Source organism: Ambystoma mexicanum, chromosome 2p (genome assembly GCF_040938575.1).
Source record: "Ambystoma mexicanum isolate Mex_15411 chromosome 2p, UKY_AmexF1_1, whole genome shotgun sequence".
NCBI lineage: Eukaryota > Metazoa > Chordata > Amphibia > Caudata > Ambystomatidae > Ambystoma > Ambystoma mexicanum.
The window spans coordinates 1,215,249,669-1,215,267,236 of record NC_090923.1 but is presented as its reverse complement, the minus strand read 5'-3'; the positions used below and the strand labels follow the sequence as shown (position 1 = coordinate 1,215,267,236).

Below are 17,568 nucleotides of genomic sequence, written 5' to 3'. Positions count from 1 at the left end.
CTATAGAAGCGTTTGGGAAACAGATTCAGATAGGAGGCAGCAACCCCTCTTTTTATATAGGTGGGCTAAATGCTTCAGAGATGGATAGCCATGAAAGGAGTCAATTGTACTTATCCAATCCCCATCATAGAGTGCATTTGTAACTTTCTCAGTGTTCAGAATCAAGGCCTCCATATCTAAGTTCAATTCACTCAATATACTTTCAAAGTACTCCCTTTGGGTGATGCCTCCCTCTATGTTGCACACCTAAGTGCCTTTCAATTCCATGCATGTTTTCATTTCTGCGTACAGTGACCTCCCTATTGGGCAGCTTTTTTTTGTGAAGTACAACCGCTGCCACTAGACTTGCACCCTCAATGATAGTAGTCCTAACTCAAATCGAATTGCTGCCAATGGGACAGCGTTGGGTACATTCAGCACATGTCACCACATAGCACCCTCTATTGTCCAGCCATTGTAAGGCGACTTTTGACTACATTTCCATCCTGTATGTTAACTTCGGGACGACTTTCCCTTCATAGAAGTTGATCGCTGGTTTAATTGAAAAGCAAGCAAACCTTCTATCACCTTTACAGTTGGTTGAACAGCCTTTTCGATGAGGGAAAGGCGAACGTTCAATTGCGATGGCTGTGCCAAAATATGAAATTGCAAATAAACAACAGTAGGATTGCACACGATTTTGGTGTTTTCAAAGAACCATCCAAATTTGCTGCGTTTCCTGGCCCCTTGACAACGCGAGAATTCTTGTTTTGCCGGATGTATTAGGAGTCCGCTGTCCTTGGTGTAGTTTGAAAAGGCAGATCGGAGCCTCTGCAGCTCTGTCCGCACGTTGGCAAAAAGCAGGAAGTCTTCGGCGTAGGCAATACAGGATATTTCTTAGGAGACCCAGTTTAGGAGAGATGAGTGCCAAAAGTGTTGGATGTTCCACAATGTTTGATAGGTATACATTAAAGTGGCAGAGGGCCAAAATGCACCCCTGCCTCAGACCAGAGTTTGTATCGATCTTTCTGGATAAGCCCCCTCTTTTTGTTTAATCTCACCCTGATTCCAGATTCCTCGTGCAAACCCATGAGCAGGCTCAGCAGGCCTCCCGGGAGCAGCCCCCAGGAGTTTATCTTCAACCAGAGTCTTCTGCCGTCGACTCTCGAATGCTGCCGAGAGGTCCATCGAGGCCACATGAGTGCCCCAGGATTTATCTGCCTCTGACCTTACAGCTGCATTCAACAGTCGAGCACCACATTGGTCTCTCCCTCCTCACCGACAGGATGGGATTCTCTGGCACTGCCCCAAATTTGTTTGCCTCCTAATTCTTGGGCAGACACCAGGACGTCCAGATGAACACATTGCATTCTGACTGAGTCCCAGTTTCATGCAGAGGCCCCAAGGCTCCATCCCCTCACAGATCCTTTTTAACCTTTCCATGGAACATCTGTGTACACTCCTCAAATACCCCGATATCGCCATGCATGCAGACAATACTAATTTGTACAGGAGTATAAAGAGCCAACAGTACATCAGTCATCTCTGTGATTACCTAGCCATCATCCAGTCCTGGATGTCAGCTGCCTACCTCAAACTTTTGGCAAGACCAAATTCGTCCTCATCGGTCCCTTCACTAAACAACAACTTGGCCAACAATGGCTCAATGATTTCCACCTAGAAGGATTGAATCCGCAAATCTTGGATTTAACAAAATCTTTAGGCTTCACAATTGACAGCAACCTGTCCTTCCAGAAACGCGTAGCTAAGAAGGCCCAAACAGCCTACCTCCAAATCGTCATTCATCTTGCCACAGGACATCTGGACCATAGTGCAGGCCCTTGGGGTCTTGCACATCATTGATGTGGGGGAAATACCCTCCTTAAAGGGCTCCCAGCCACTCACTTTGGTCCACTTAAAGCAGCCCACCACACTGCAGCACTTATTACTGGTGCACGGAAATTTGACCAAATCACCCACATCCTATGCAAACTACATTGACTTTCCCTCCAGGCCAGGATACTGTCAAGACTGCATGTTTGATCTACAAAACAGTCACGAGTAGCACACCACTATACCTAGCAGCCAAGCTCTACATATCTGGTGGCACACACTCCTTATGCAGCAAATGAACCACCCTGCTTGAATCACAACAACTCTGCAAAAAGAGGGCCTTCAAACAACCCTTCTCTTGTTCAACACCCAACCTATAGAATTCAATCACAGTATTGACTAGGAATGCCCCCATAATTCTCCAATTTCGTAAATCTCTCAAAACATGCCTTTTTTCAACTGCGCCGGACCATAGACCAATCCCAGTGGATGCACAGAACACAGTTCACAGTACTGCGCTTCTGTCATGTCTCTGCATCTCTGCCTCTGGGTGGCGCTGTCTGCAGACCTGCAGGGTGTTCTCTACCATCTCCGGAGAAGACCCTAATTCATTAACATTAACTCTACAAATCTGTATATGCGAAAACGTGGACTTCAACTCCCACAATGCACCTGCAAGATACCTGGAAAACCCGGGAGCCAAATCTGGAAACTCTTTGGAATCTGAGTTGCATGCATGCTGGTTTTACTGTGACGGGAAGCACAAAGACTCCTTTCAAAGCACTTAAACAGTCGGCGTGTGATGGCAATTATTGTGCTTTTGTTTCATTACTAAAACTCCTGGTGTTTATCAGCACTGGATCCTCTCCCAAATTCCATTCCAGAGATTTCTTTTTACCACACCTGTGACTGATTCTTTGGATCCCAATCATGCAGCTCCACCCAGGCTTTCTGCCCTGTTAGAACTGCTTTTAAACTGCCACAGGGGGGGGGCGTGGCCTGGGCTCATGGCGTGAGGCCATGTTTAAGAGGAGCTCCTGCCGAGATCCTCAATGATTCTTGTAAAGACGGATAATACTGAAATCCTGACGCTCCCGGACATACCCACTGAAACCGCAACCACTTGCCAGACCTCCGACTGCAGTTGGGCCAAAAATCGGAAGAGTGATCGTGGTGAAACTCGGCGAAACAGCGAGCCCCCTGGGACCACAAGAGGACGGGCGCGGCGCACCGGGACTCGGCAGAAGGCAACGCCATCAGCTACCGAGGCGAGAGAGGTGCCCAAACTCCGTCGCCTGCCCGAGACAGCAGGCATGCCCCTGCACGCTGCATGATATAGGGCGACTGTGATGGGCTGCACACACCGGACCTGGGGCACGACCAGCGCGGCGTGCAAATCCAGGAAGCAGGCATCCGACGCACCAGCCCAGTGCGCAGGCCACTGGACAGAGGAAGGAGCAGCGCGGACGAAGCGGGACACCGTGCCAACGCACTGGAGATTTGCAGGCAGCAAAGCCGTACAGCCCCGGGTCTGGCCAGACTGGAGCTCGCCTGCAACGAGATACCCCTACTGCAAACACAAACACGGAACAGAGCACAGTACCTGGCACTGTGCAGGCGACCCACTGCCCGGGCGGCACTGCAGTAATGAGCGGGAGGACCTGAAACCACCCCATGGGGACCGTAAGAAGCAAGAGGGGCCTAGCACCAAGCGGACCATAACGCCTGAGCACGACAAAGGTCGTCCCACGCACCAGGCTTACTGGGCCTTGAGACGACCGGGCCAGTTTGAGTAGCTGAGCCACAAGGCACCAGCGATTAGACTACCGCACCAGTGGAGCACGACAAGGGACTGGAGCCCCAGCCTAGGCAGAGGACACCCTGGAACCCTCAACCCGGGACACATCCAATGTGGGGCAGTTCCACGCAGGACTCAACTCAACACACCACAGCTGCACCCCCACAGAGTGAGGCCTGAATCAAACGAAAGCTACAACAAAACAAGCTGGCAACCCGGCAGTTGAGCACAAATAACTCTGAGGGACCCCCACACAGGAGGGGAGAAACACGCCACTCGGACTGCACCCACTACACATCATGAGTGAGCGCTGGTGGTAAGCAGCCCACAGCGACGCAAAGGGCAACATCCATGTTATGCTTGTGTGAGTCACACGGGATCGCATAGAGCGTTGCAACCACGCGCAACAGTGCTGCACCACTACAATTTGTGGCTACCCAAAAAATCACCTAGACCCGAAGGCACCCCAAGTGAACAGCTGGGCGCCGGGGGGCCCCCATAACACGGCGCCTGTGATGCAGTGACGACCCAGAACGGCAAGGGAGAACACGCAAAACAGAGAAGGCGAACAGTGACGCTGCAAAACGGGACGGAGATCCTATAGCCCGAGTTAATATCCCCCAAAACACAAGGCCTTAACATACAAATCAACGCACCTTATGAAGGGGTGGCACTTAACCATCATTGGTGGGAGAGCAGCACGAACTGGGAGCAAGCATAACACCAACGCTATAATCCTAACACTGCCAGGCGACAACGAAATCATGCCCACAACTAAGAACAAGAATCAGGCCACGATCATGGAATCTTTTCATGCCGCCAAACAGAAAGGCCAACCGCACAGCACCCAAGAAGCGCCACCAACGCAACCAAATAAGGAAGCCACCAATGGCGACGGAAAGTGCTGGAGGCAATTGTGGTACTAAGAGCTTTCATAGACACCAAGAATGAAGAGGTTAAAGTTGATGTCTGATGCTGCAAGACGTCCGCAACCTTACGGAAAGGGTCACTAACGCTGAAATGGAACTGAAGGAAGCAATAGACACCACCAAAGACCTAGAAAAGCTGATGAAGGAGCTAGAAAGGAAGAATGCAGCGTTGGAGGCACGGGCGAAGGATGCAGAAGGGCGCACCTGGTGCAACAATATACGTCTGCTGGGGATCCCGGAAGGACGGAGGGGTCCAAACCGACGGACTTCGTCGAAAACTTGATCCTGCAGGAAGTTGGGGCAGAGTTACTGTTGCAAGGGTTTGTGGTAGAGAGGGCGCGCAGATCCCTGCAGAAGAGACCACCACCGGGATCACATCCACGCCCTATGATAGCAAAGATACTAAACTTCTGCGACAGAGAGACCATATTAAAATTCTCCAGAGAAGGCCGAGAGATACGTCGGGACAATGCAAGCATTGCTATATATCCGGACTACACGCCAGCAGTACAAAGGGCAAGGAACTAATTTGTCCCTATGAAGTCTAAACTCAGGAAACTGAACCTCAAATACATGTTAATGTACCCGGCTAGGCTCAAAGTGCTCTACAAGGGACACGCCGTTTTTTCTGGAAACACCGGAGGCAGCCACAATGTGGCTAGAAAACAATAATATGGACGATGGTCAAGAGGCAAACACATGAACAACAGTTGGCCCATGAGAAGAATGGGAGCAGGTCAGACTCGCCAATAGCAATTCCGTGGGTGAGCAACACGGAACAATGAGTCATTTTTTGTATCATCAAACAGCGGGAGCAAGACTCGACTCTCGAACGGAGTGAACACACACCCCACGAATTGTCAGGCGTCAGCCAGTTGCTGATACGCCATAGCCTGCACGTCGAAGCCCAGATGGGCTGAGCAGTTGCGGGGGCGCTCGAGGGCCACGTTTGGAAAGTGGCAGCTGAGCGCAGTTTGTTCATTATAGTTTGGTTTAGAAGTTGTGACAGTTGGAATCCTACACGGAGCGAGGTTTGTGTCCAAAATTGCGTGAATGTGACTCTACACTATGGGGTAGGGGTTGGGGCTATCTGGGGACGGACTCTGGCTAGAGACCAGGAGGGCGGGAGGGTGGAGGGGGGACTCACACACCACAATGGCCAACAAACTCAGAGTGATAACGTGGAATGTCCGAGGTTTGGGGACATAAATGCGCAGAAATAAGGTGAAATCCTTCCTCAACATAAAGAGGGTGGCCATCGCACTGCTACAGGTAACCCACCTGACCAAGAAAACCATGGCCACAATAGTTGAACACTGGGACGGGCAGTGCTATGGTGCCCATTACTCTAAATACGCCAGAGGGGTGCTCAGATGGATAAACCCGGCAACTCTGTTTAAGCTGCTGGGCTGGGAGGCAGACCCAGAAGGCAGGTACATAATAGTGAGAGGATGCATTGAGCTGGTGGAGGTCTGCATAATAAACTCATATTTCCCCAACCATAGGATCCCGAAACACCTAGACATGCTGGGGGCTAAATTAGCCCAATGCCCCGAGAGCTTCTTTATATGGGGAGGGGACCTCAACTGTGTCGGGGACTGGGAACTAGACAGGTCGAGACCAGTGGTGACCAAGAGTGATGCCACAACTGGTGCATTGAACACACTAGTAGATGCCCTAGATCTAGTAGATGTGTGGAGGGAGCTGCAACCCACAGACAAAGGTTATTATTACTCATCACCACACTCACTCCACACAAGATTAGATTACATATTTGTGGCCAAGGGGTACCAAACGTAAATTGACTCAGCAAAATACTTGGGCAAGTCCATATCGGACCACTCGCCGCTGAGGATCAACTGGAGAACGCGGGGTCCTAGACCGCACATACCTGTATGGCGTATGGCACCAGACTCCCTAACGGACCCGGCCTTCACGGAAGGGCTGCGAGAAAAAATAGAGGAACATGTGGAAAAGAATGTAGGTAGTGTTGAAAGATGGGGCACGATCTGGGAAGCAATGAAGGTTGTGGTGAGGGACGAGGCAATCGCAGGGGGCATACGGAGAACACTGAGAATTGAACTGGAGGAGGAAACACAAGAGAGTCACACACAAGGGGGACAAGGGAAGAGGAGGTGGACCTAGCCAAGTTAAGAGGGGACTGCCAGGACGCATGGGGGAGGATGGCCAAATTTGACTTTGCAGTGAAAACTGCGAAATCGCACGCTGAGGGAGACAAACCAGGCAGGATGCTGGCGTGCCTGTGCAGGAGAGAGCACCCGTGATCCCAAACTACAGAGATCAAGGACGCTACGGGCACAAAACACAAAACGCAGCAGGAAATCAATGACACGTCCGGGAATTCTACTCCCACCTGTACAGCCATGATCACCAGGTGCCACAAAATTATATATTAGATACACTGGACATGATTGGCCTTCCTAAAATAGACCCGACATAGAAGGAATCTCTAGAGGCTGAAATAACAGCGGAAGATATTACCGAAGCAATCCGATTGCTCGCCTCCAGTAAAACACCGGGAAGCGACGGACTCCACCCCCCCTCCCCCAAAATTCAACAAACCATGAGACAACTCTCGCACCGGTTCTGCTAGAGGTTTTCCGGGAAGCATACACCAACGGGAAACTGCCAAAATCCATGAGGGAGACCCTAATCATACCAATACCTAAACCTGGGAAACCAATGAACGAATGCGACTCATATCGCCCCCTAGCGATGCTAAACTATGACGTAAAAATCCTAACCACCAAATTGGCCAAGCGCCTGAATAAAATAATGGGCAGCTTAATACACGGCAATCAAAACGGCTTTATACCAGGGCGTAGCACAGCGCTGAATCTGCGCCGACTGCAACATGTACTTGAGCAAACGACGGCATCCCAAGAAGAGTATGCTATACTCTCCTTGGACGCCACAAAGGCGTTCGACTCGATATTTTGGGAATGGCTGGTGGCAACACTGAGGGAATTTGGTTTTGGAGAGGGATTCATCCGATGGGTGCAAATACTATACACGAACCCAAAGGCCAGGGTTAAAACGGGAGGTTGGTGTCAACTATTTGGGACATCAGGAGGGGGACAAGACAGGGATGCCCACTATCTCTGATGCTATATGTACTGAGTCTAGAGCCCATATCAGTGTACCTTAGGAAGCAGCACCTGGACGCTGGTATCTGGGTAGGGGGGAAGGGACACCTCCTGTTGCTTTATGCGGATGACGTGCTGCTGTACGTGAGGTATCCGCACCTGAACGTGCCGGTGGTCCTCAACATACTCGATAACTATGCGAAAGTATCCGGGATCCACTTCAGTAGGACCAAATCCTGCATATTTCCACTGGTAGGGCTGAAGGGGAAGGCAGTTGAACTACCAGCGGTGGGACTCAACTGGGAGGTGGACACGTTCAAGTACCTGGGGGTGAACATTAGACACACACCGGATCAAATGCATGAACACAACACAGCTAAGGTGGTGCTGGGTCTGAAGAGGTCCATGAATTTCTGGTCAAAACTGCCACTGTCGTCGTTGGGCAGGGTAGCCCTCACCAAAATGATTATCCTCCAAGGGTCCTGTACTTCTTCAACAAAGTGCACTGCTACATAAGAGCATCCTTCTTTTGTTCCCTAGAGAAACTGCTTCGGGACTTTTTGTGGGGCACTGCTCATCACAGGCTCTCATTGGCAATACTGTACTTACCGTTCGATAAGGGCGGGGTGAAACTCCCAAATCTGGAAAGGTATTACCTGGCGGCCCAACTTAATCATGTAGTTAAATGACTAGCAGACGAACCCACCCTAGAAACAGACCTACTACAACACCTAGTGGCTCCCACCCAACTGAAAGAAGTATTATGAGTCAAACGTGAGGGCCCACAACACACACCGCTATTGATAACACTTGGCAGGAGGGTTTGGAAGAGAGCACAGGATCTACTAAAACTGGTAAACCCCAATTCACCAGAGGTGCCGATAGCGGCCGACACATGCAAGGACGACTCAAACATGCCAATAGTGAGAAAATGGGAAGAGATGGGGATATATACATGGGGTAATGAATATGAAGACGGGGCCTTCTGGGAATTTGCTTCATTACAAGAAAAAGAGGGGCTACCGAGTGAGCAATTTCTCTGGTACCCCAGAGTCCGGGAAACCGCTAAAGAAAAATGGGAGGGTTGGCCGGAGGAATCGCAAGAGAGCCTGCTACTGACCCTGATGTACAATCTGAATGATGGCTGTAGACCGACATCTAGGCTGTACTGCATTCTGATAGATACACCCAACCCCAAAAGCACATCGCTGAAAGAGCATTGGCAAAAAGATGTAGGCACAACCATAACATAGAAGGAATGGGAGAGAATATTGGGCTTTCCTAAAGCCGTATCCAGTAACCAATGCTTCAAACTAATACAATTTAATGTGCTGTACCGCACATGCATGACACCACACAGAATAGCCATGTTCAAAATGGAAGCGAGTTCCCAGTGCCCGTGTGCAAGGGTGAGAGTGCTGACATGCTGCATATGTTTTGGGAGTGTGTGCAGGTGCGCAATTTTTGGGTACGAATAAAGCGAGCATGCAGTGAAACAGGAATAAAGAGCTATGAGTTGTCACTGAAGGAATGCCTGCTCGGTGCCTATCCCCGGATCAGCAAGCACAAACACGTGACCAGGTTCATGGACCTGGCCTGTATATTGGCCAAAAGAACCATTGCCATGGCCTGGAAAACACCTACTGGGCCGCAATATGGAAAGTGGCGCAAAGAATTTGAAAGGTGGGCAGAGGCGGAGACCAAGGTGTGGGTGGAGGGAGCGACCAGATCAGAGCCAGATGGCATTGACAAATGTGTGGCATGGAAAGCACTACTATGGGACATGTTTCACCCATCCAATGATAAGCCCTCCCTGAAGAGCGCCCAGACAATCATACCCCTGCGATATGCAAACACCCCCCAACTGTGATTAGGGACAGGTAACCACCCCCCTGAACACTGAAGCGCTTTCCCCAAGAACAATGTGCAGAACACAAGCACATGTAGGAAGTTGTTAAAGGTTATTTGTTGTTGAAGAATTGTCTGGAAAATGGGAATGTTTGACAGTTGTAATTAACAAGCATAGGCATGCGATGTGGAAAATTAAATGCATAATTGTAACTAAGCAAATGCCAATAAAAACATTCAAAAAAAAATAAACTGCCACTCCCTCAAGCTCCTTTGTTCTTGCATCACATCCTGAACCTTGTGCAGCTGTAACCCATTTGGAATCTCTCTGCCTTGCAGAGTATTTTGCATTGTGTTTTTCCTATGACTCTTTCATGCTCCTTTGCTGCGTTTCTCCACATCTTTAAGTCTTGCATTGCCTGTGAGTCCTGCCCCCTCCCTGCTCTGCCGTTTAATTGCTTTCAGCTTTTCGCTATTAGTAAGTCTCTGTTTTTTCTATTTTGTATCCCGCTCAGTCACCTTGTTCCAGTATCCTATCTCTATTACCTGATACCAGCTTTTGCCTCACTTTCCTGGTACCAACTCCTTGCTTTGGTTACCTTGCGCCAGTTCCATGCTATAGTGTTCGACTTTCCTAGTTTCTGTTTTTCTGTTCTGAACTCTTGTTCCCCTTTTATTTATTTACATTTTTTTATTCGTAAAGCGCCTAAGCCCTTGGGCATCAGGGTGCTGTTCCAGACCAGTTACATTATACAGAGCTTAATTAAACACATTTAGACAAATAGACAGGGAGGTTAGACGAATAGCCAAGTTTTCAGTGCTTTGCAGAAGGCCCAATAATATTCCTGAGCTCTAATCTCTGCGGGAAGGGCGTTCCAATGGTTTACCACAACCGAGGGGAATCGTACCACTCCACCTTTGGCTCTTTTCACTCTTGTTGTTGCTAGTTTGAAGGCCTCGAGGCATCTTGGATACCTGTCGGGGTTTTGCTCTTTTGATTTTCTGTGAGTACTGTAGGGCAGTTTTGCTCAGGCATTTATGTGTGATTGCAAGGGTCTTCAATGATTCTTTCTCTGATCGGTAGCCAATGAGCATGTTTTCATGCGGCTGAGATGTGCTCCCTTTTTGGGATGTTCAGCGCTGCTCTCAGGGCGTTATTCTGGATTACTTGTAGTTTGTTTAGGTTCCTTCTGTAGGTTCCTGCAAGTAGGACGTTAAAATAATTCAGTCTTGCACCCGTGATGGCTCTGGCAAAGGTCCTGCAGCTTTCAGTAGTGAGAAATTGTCTTGCAGAGTTGATGAGCTTAGCTGTGTAAGCTGATGAGGGCACAATGGCGCTAACTTGTTTGTTGAGGAAGAGCGATGCATCCACGTATACACCTAAGGTTTTGATAGAGTCTGAGACTGGGATCTGGGTTCTGTCTATTCTAAAGGCTGAGAATTGCGGGCTGTTTTTAGCACTGCCAGTGAGCCTACTAGCAAAATCTTGTTCTTCTATTTGTTCAGACAAAGTTGGATGCCATCCATGCCTGGATGGTGGTATATACTTTGTTGAGCATCATGGAGTCTTTGTCATAAGAACCTGTCAGGGGTAGGAGTACTTGTGTGTCGTCAGCGTAGTTGATATATGAGATGCCTAAATCGTCCAAGAGAACAAATAAAGGCTTGGGAAAATGTTGTAAAGTGATCGGGATACGCAAGAGCCCTGAGGTACACTGTAAGGGATGGGGATAGGTGCAGCGCTAGCTGTGTCGGAAAATACTCCAATTGATCTGCCTTCTAAGAAGGAGGCAATCCAGCTGGTGGCTTCAGTTGAGAAATTGGCGGCTGAAGTGAGGTGGTGGCAAAGGGTTTTGTGGCCTTTCAAATCAAACGCTGCTGAAAGGTCTAATAAGAGGAGGAGGGCCGGTTTGCCTTCATCTCTGAACGAGTCCATTTGTATTTTCAGATCTAATGGCGTATTCAGTGCCGTGCCCGGGTCTGAAACCAGATTGGCACATTCCTAAAATGTGATTTGAGCCAAGATGGCATTGGATCTGGTTGTAGGGTGCTCTGTCTAAAATCTTAAGCAGGAAGGGTACTGTGGTGATGGGTAGGTAATTGTTAGGTGCTGTAGGGTCTAGTGATGTTTTTTTCTTTTTAGCAAACGGAGGAGCCAGTATTCTTTGAGGCTTGTTGGTATTAGATTGGTGGCGAATGAATCATTAATGAATTTGGTGATGAAGGGGACTAGGCCTGTTGTGCAGCCTTTTATGATTGGAGCTTGGCATATGGCTCCTATGCATCTGGATGGTTTAAGGTTTTTAATAATGTTGGTTGTTTCCCATTCTGAGATTTCTCTGAAGTGGAAGGGTGGTATGGCATATGTGCTAACCAGGGCCGGGAGGTTGCTAGGGCTGCTTTCACTTTGTTTTATTGCAATTATTTCCTGTTAAAGGCATATTTTATTTCTCATGGCATTCTGGAGGTTCGTATACCAAGTTTCGGCTTTGGTTACTGATGAAGGGGTTCTGTTAGGGGTTTCAAGTTCTCTCAGTATTCAAAATAGTTTGGGAGTTAGAGTTTGCTTTGTATAGTCTGGCATTATAGGTTTCAGTTTTTGCCTTTTATAATGGCCTGCTTGTATTCTTTGGCGACCTTATTGTAGGTCCATTTTAGGGATTCTGATGGATTTCTGCTCTAAATAGCTTCTGCTTGCCTTTTCTTAGTGCGCAGTGCTTGGTCTGTGGGTTTAGGTTTTCTAAGGAGTGGCGGTGCAATGGTGTCCATTGCGGTATATAACATGTATGGTGATGGAGTCTGAAGATGCTGCTGCTAGTTTGATAGTGATGCTTTCACAGTTGCCTTTAGTGGAGGTGCTAGTGCGTCAGATGTGGAGGGAGCCCCTGTAGATGAGCACTATGCCGCCACCTTGGGCATTAACTCTATCACATCTGAGGATGATGTAACCTTCTGGTAATGCTAGGGACAGCGCAGGGCCTGAGGCTTGGTGGAGCTAGGGCTCTTAGTGTTTGTTAAGTGTTGTATGGTGTCTGCATCTGTCCCTCTGTGTATTTCTTTGTACAGAGATTAGCTCTTATACTCTAGGAGGCAATCTCTGTCCCATCCTTTGTCTCTTTTTACCTGTAGTCTATAGTGTATTTCATGAACCATGTGTTGCTTTCTGTTCCCTCAGAAGGCATCCACTGTATTTTCCGGCTGGAACCACTCCGGCTTGTCTTGTGTAAGTACACTCCTTGTTTGTGCCTTAGGGTCCAGATACGGAAGACACTTGTGCTCCCCCTTCCATGGACTTGCAGGGTACGGTGCCTGTAAGAGTAACTTACACAGAGGCATTGACCTTCCCTGAGATATGTGGCTAGTATCCGGTCCAACCTGTGTACACACACCTAGTGGGATTCCTTATTGTTTGTCCAGTGCATCGTTCCCATTCCTTCTTGTTCACCATTGAAGTCTGCCCTTTCTTCCTATTCCGTTGTTCTGAATTACCTTGCCTAGTGTTTCTTACTGTTTACCCTCCTGATGTATGCGCTTGCCTGTCCCCTTACATCAGCACAGCCACCCCACACCTACTTGTGTGCCCTGCTTATCCTCTGACGGCTAGTGTGAAATCATGCCAGCTTAAACGCTTGGGCCGCGCTTTGCGCTTTAAACAATAAAATAAACAATACAATCTGCTTATGCCATTCGCTGATGTCTGGAAAATGACAGGCCAATATAGGCTGTGAGAAACCCATGTCCTCCCTCTCCGAAAACACAGAAGTCCTGACGCCAGGCCAGTCGGGGGCTACCTGAAACACTTTTGGCAGGAGCATCTCATAATATCGGAAGATGACTGGGTCTACCAGATCATAGGATGGGATTATCAAGTAGAGTTGTGTCTGTCCAAAGCCCCTTAGAGACCATTCATATTCCACTACCCAGGAAAAGGGTCACAAGTATGGGCCTGTATGGGCCTGTCTAAAGCTATCTAGGACCTGATCCAGAAGAAGGCCTTAAAGAGGGTGCCCAGAGGAGACCAGGGACGGGAAGTGTACTCTACAGTATTTCTGGTCTGGTCTTGGTTATGTCACAATGTTCAAGATGGAATACCCCCAAAGAATTATTCTCCTGGTCCAAGTCAAAGACTTGATAGCGTCCCTGTACCTTCAGGACGCTTACTTCCACATCCCCATCTGGTGCAAACACCATCAATTTCTGAGACTCTCTGTGGGGTGGGGAGGCACTCCAGAATAGAGCTCCACTCTTTGGCCTGAAGTCTGTTGCTAGGGTCTTCACCACAAAGGAATTCAAGTATTCCCCCTATCTGGACGACTGGTTGAACAAAGCGTCATCAAGAGAACCTCTTCTCCAGCATGTTTACTGTAAATGCAAAGTCCTGGCGACAGTAGAGTTCTTCATTAACAGAGAAAAAATCTGTTGTTTCCCATGCAAGATCTCTGGTTCCTCAGAGCCCACTTCTAGATCGCAGTGGGGAAGGTCATGCTCCTGTAGAGCAGAGCAACCAGATTACAGGATACTCTGAGGGGCCTTCTGTCCTTGTCCAAGTAGACAGCAAGGTAGTTCATGCAGGTGCAGTAACACATGGCCTAGTGCATATTCCTAGTCCCCCTGTGCTTGCCTTTATATGGGAATAATTGCTATGTCATCTCCACAAAGTCTAGAAGGAGGAAGACCAGGGCTTTGAGGCTTTGATCCTGGTTCCCTCATCGCTGTGAATCATTCTCCAGTGGTGGCTTCAATTGGACTACCTTCTGGGGGGTTTTCCCTTGCATCAGCTCTTGACGTCCATTTTGGCCACCAACGCCAGCATGGATGGTTCGGGGCAGTGGTAGGCAAATCGCATCAGCAAGAATTGTTGGTTTGGCAGGTTACTCAGTCCTTCAGTTGGAGGGCATTGGGAGTAGCATGTCATGCCCTACAAGCCTGTTCTTCTGTTCTCAAAGGAAAAGCCCTGTTGGTTCAGATGAACAGTAACACTGCAACCTCTTACATCGGCAAACAAGGGGGTTCCCGTTCCAGGGCCTTGGGCCTTCTTCCAAAGAACCTGGGGAATTGGGCTGAAAGGAGCCACTTGTTCCTCAAGGCACTTGTTCCTCACATCCGAGGCATGGACATTCTAGTGGCTTAAAGACTGAGCAGGGTTTGTACCTCTGCAAGTGTATACTTGGGGAGGCCCTTACTCCAAAAGGTGGTCCTAAAGATCAGGTAATTGGCAGCAGTGAGCATCCCGGTGGTCCTGCTTTGGACCCAAAAGGGCTGGTTGCCCCATTCCCTTCAAGCATGAAATAACTCTGGCGTTTCTTCTCCTGAAACATCCAGTGCCCATCCTTTAGGTCCTTCAGGTTGGTTCAGGATCGGTCCCGAGAAATACCCGAGTCCATTTGGAAGTATAAGGAGACCTTCTACCTTGAAGGCCGATAATAGACACTGAGGTATTTGGTGTGATGGATACATGTGTTTTGGCAGCCCCCTGCTCAGTTCCCAACATCCTGCAGGTTTTAATATGGGTTATCCAGTCTCCACTTTAAAGGCCCAATGGTCAGCAATTTGAGTTTCCAGAAAAATAGGGGAATGTTTCTGGTCATTATGCCTTGGTGAAAAGACTTTTGAAAAGTTTTATCCTCTCTATTCATGCGGTTTCAGGGCTTCCCCCTTGGAATCTCCCCTGGTGTTAGAAGCTTTTCAGCTTTGAGCCTTTGGAGGAAATTGCCTTAAAACCCCTATCCTCAAACAGTTTTTCTGGTGGCCATAGCTATGGCCTGGAGGTGCAAGGAAATGTGTGCCATGATGTACACACCTCCCTATCTAGTGAATCAAGAGGATGCACTCTTTCTTGGGTGTGACCCGGCTGTACTACCTGAAGTGGATTCTAAATTCAGTGTATCTGAGGAGGTGGTAATCCTTTTTCCCTAATCCGCCTCTCCAGAAGAGTTTCTTTGGAGTCGGCTAAAAGTATGAAGCCTGTTCTAATCGATCTAGAACATTCGCCAGTGTTTAGGAAGTTGGGCAGCCTTTTTGTGACTTTTTGGAGGTACAATCCCGGGTCAGAAAGCCACAGATATGTGATTAGTCTTCGGCTGCAGGAGGCCATTTCCATAGTCATCCGGTTGTAGTTCTCCAGCTATGGTTTAGGGAAGGTCAATTAGAGCAATGGCTGCTTCATGGGCAGAAGCACAGACCGTGTCTAAACAGGTAATTTGTCAGGCCGACACTTGGCAGAGCCAAGCACCTTTTATAAACATCATCGCTTGAATTTGCACCAGACTTTTGGAGTTTTGAGCGCAGGAATTCTCTGAACTCATGTTTGTGAGTAATGTGATGTTAATACATTGGTGATGGTGCTGTGCATGGCATCAGTAGTTTGTGTCTTTCTTAAGACCCATTCCTCACATCAAGTTGGTATACCTCACAAATAAGTACTGAGACCAGGAAGAGGGATGTGGGGTAATGTGGCAGTACTTATCGGTAATCGTCATTAATTTTAGTCCTTCCCATCCTCGCCACAGTACTTGCAACCACCCAACATGGATGAAATGGGCAAATACCTAACTGAGGTTTGTTGGGGGTATAGGGGAGAGGGTTATACCCTTAGGAAGGAGAAAATAATGAAAATAGAAGAGGGGGTTCCTGGGAAGAGGTGAATGTATTCAAGTACTGAGATGAGGAGGAGAAGAACTAGGAGTAATGAAGATTACCTGTAAGTAATCCCCACGTTATTTCAAATGAACATTTCCAGGCAGGAAGAACAGGAAAAATTCCAGTGAAGGGTGATGTGCATTTGATGGGGTTTTATTGTTTTACCTTGTGCTGTTGAGCATGAATATGTTCAGTACAATTACACTTAAGGCATGTGCATGTAGATAACCTGAGAAGTTTGTTTGTTTATTTATTTATTTGGTAATGCGAAGTGTGGTGAATAATTCAGCCAAGCAATACCCCACACTCATTTTCTGAACTTACCACCATAAGGGAAGTTGAACTTCCCTTTTCATCGCTGGTAGTGGATCTGCAGCATGGAGAGTGAAGAGGGCCTTGCTCCTGAAGGGGGGGCACATAATCCGGAAAGAGTCAAAAAAGTGTACAGAACCAAGGAGAAGTGCAATCTGCAATGAGAGACCAGACTGAAACTGTGCAGAGGTAAAGTGGGAGAGGCTGAGAAGACTTGTACAGACTTGAACGCTGCCAGTGCAGGAAGGAAAGAACCAGAAGACTAGCCTTCTCTGTCTATGCTCCAAAACACTGGAACCTCCTTCCCGTCAACATCACACGCTCCTCGCTTTAACAATTCTGAAAGAAGCTCAAGACCCTCTTCTTCAAGGAATGGCTCCTCCCTAACACCTAAGTCCACATACCCTGAAACCCCCGCCCTACCTGGGGCTAGGAGATTGGCACTCTACTTTTTCTGTATAGTTTCCCACCCCAGTTGCTTGTAGATCCATTGGTGCCGAATTTAGTGCCCTCCCTTGTTGTTAACTTCCTGTTTCTCTTCCTCCTTCACTGTGTTATCCCCCCTATGATTGTAAAGCACTCTGTTACTTCCCAAAGCTAGGCTTGCACTCAATAAATACCCTAATAATAATAAGTGAGCAAAGCCTAGGCAAAACCTTAGAAACAAGAGATGGCAAGTAACGTGTGGTTGCCACAAAGTGAAATTACAACCAAGGCAAAGGGCTGCTAATATTGGTAAGGTGTAGGAACATTTGGTAGGTGACCAGCAGCATTGTGGGAGTTCGAGCCATACCGTATGCCAGAGACCTTGTGAGAGAGAATGCTTTGATGCAGCTGTCTTGGGAATGTACTAAAAATCCCAAAGCGTCAAACAGACATTGTAAGTGAAAGACACTTTGTAAGAGATCCACTGCATTTGTCGTTCTTGGAAATGTGCTGAAGTTACAAATGGATCAAAGCGTTTTTGTGAGTGGGAGAAAAGCTTGATGATGCAGCATTCTGGGAAATGGAGTAGGATTACCAAATCGTCCAATATCCCTGCTGTGCAAGAGAAACTGCCATTGCTGCATTCCCGTTAATACTTGAAATACTTGCCAGGAATCTTTGTTACTCCTAGTCCTAC

The 17,568-nt window shown here is 48.1% G+C and overlaps 1 protein-coding gene across 2 annotated transcripts in view; it reads left to right on the top strand.

The window, feature by feature from the left end:
- The window catches only part of SLC35A2 (solute carrier family 35 member A2), a 335,702-nt gene that overhangs the window by 9,609 nt on the left and 308,525 nt on the right, over window positions 1-17,568 (top strand). The window lies entirely within an intron of this gene.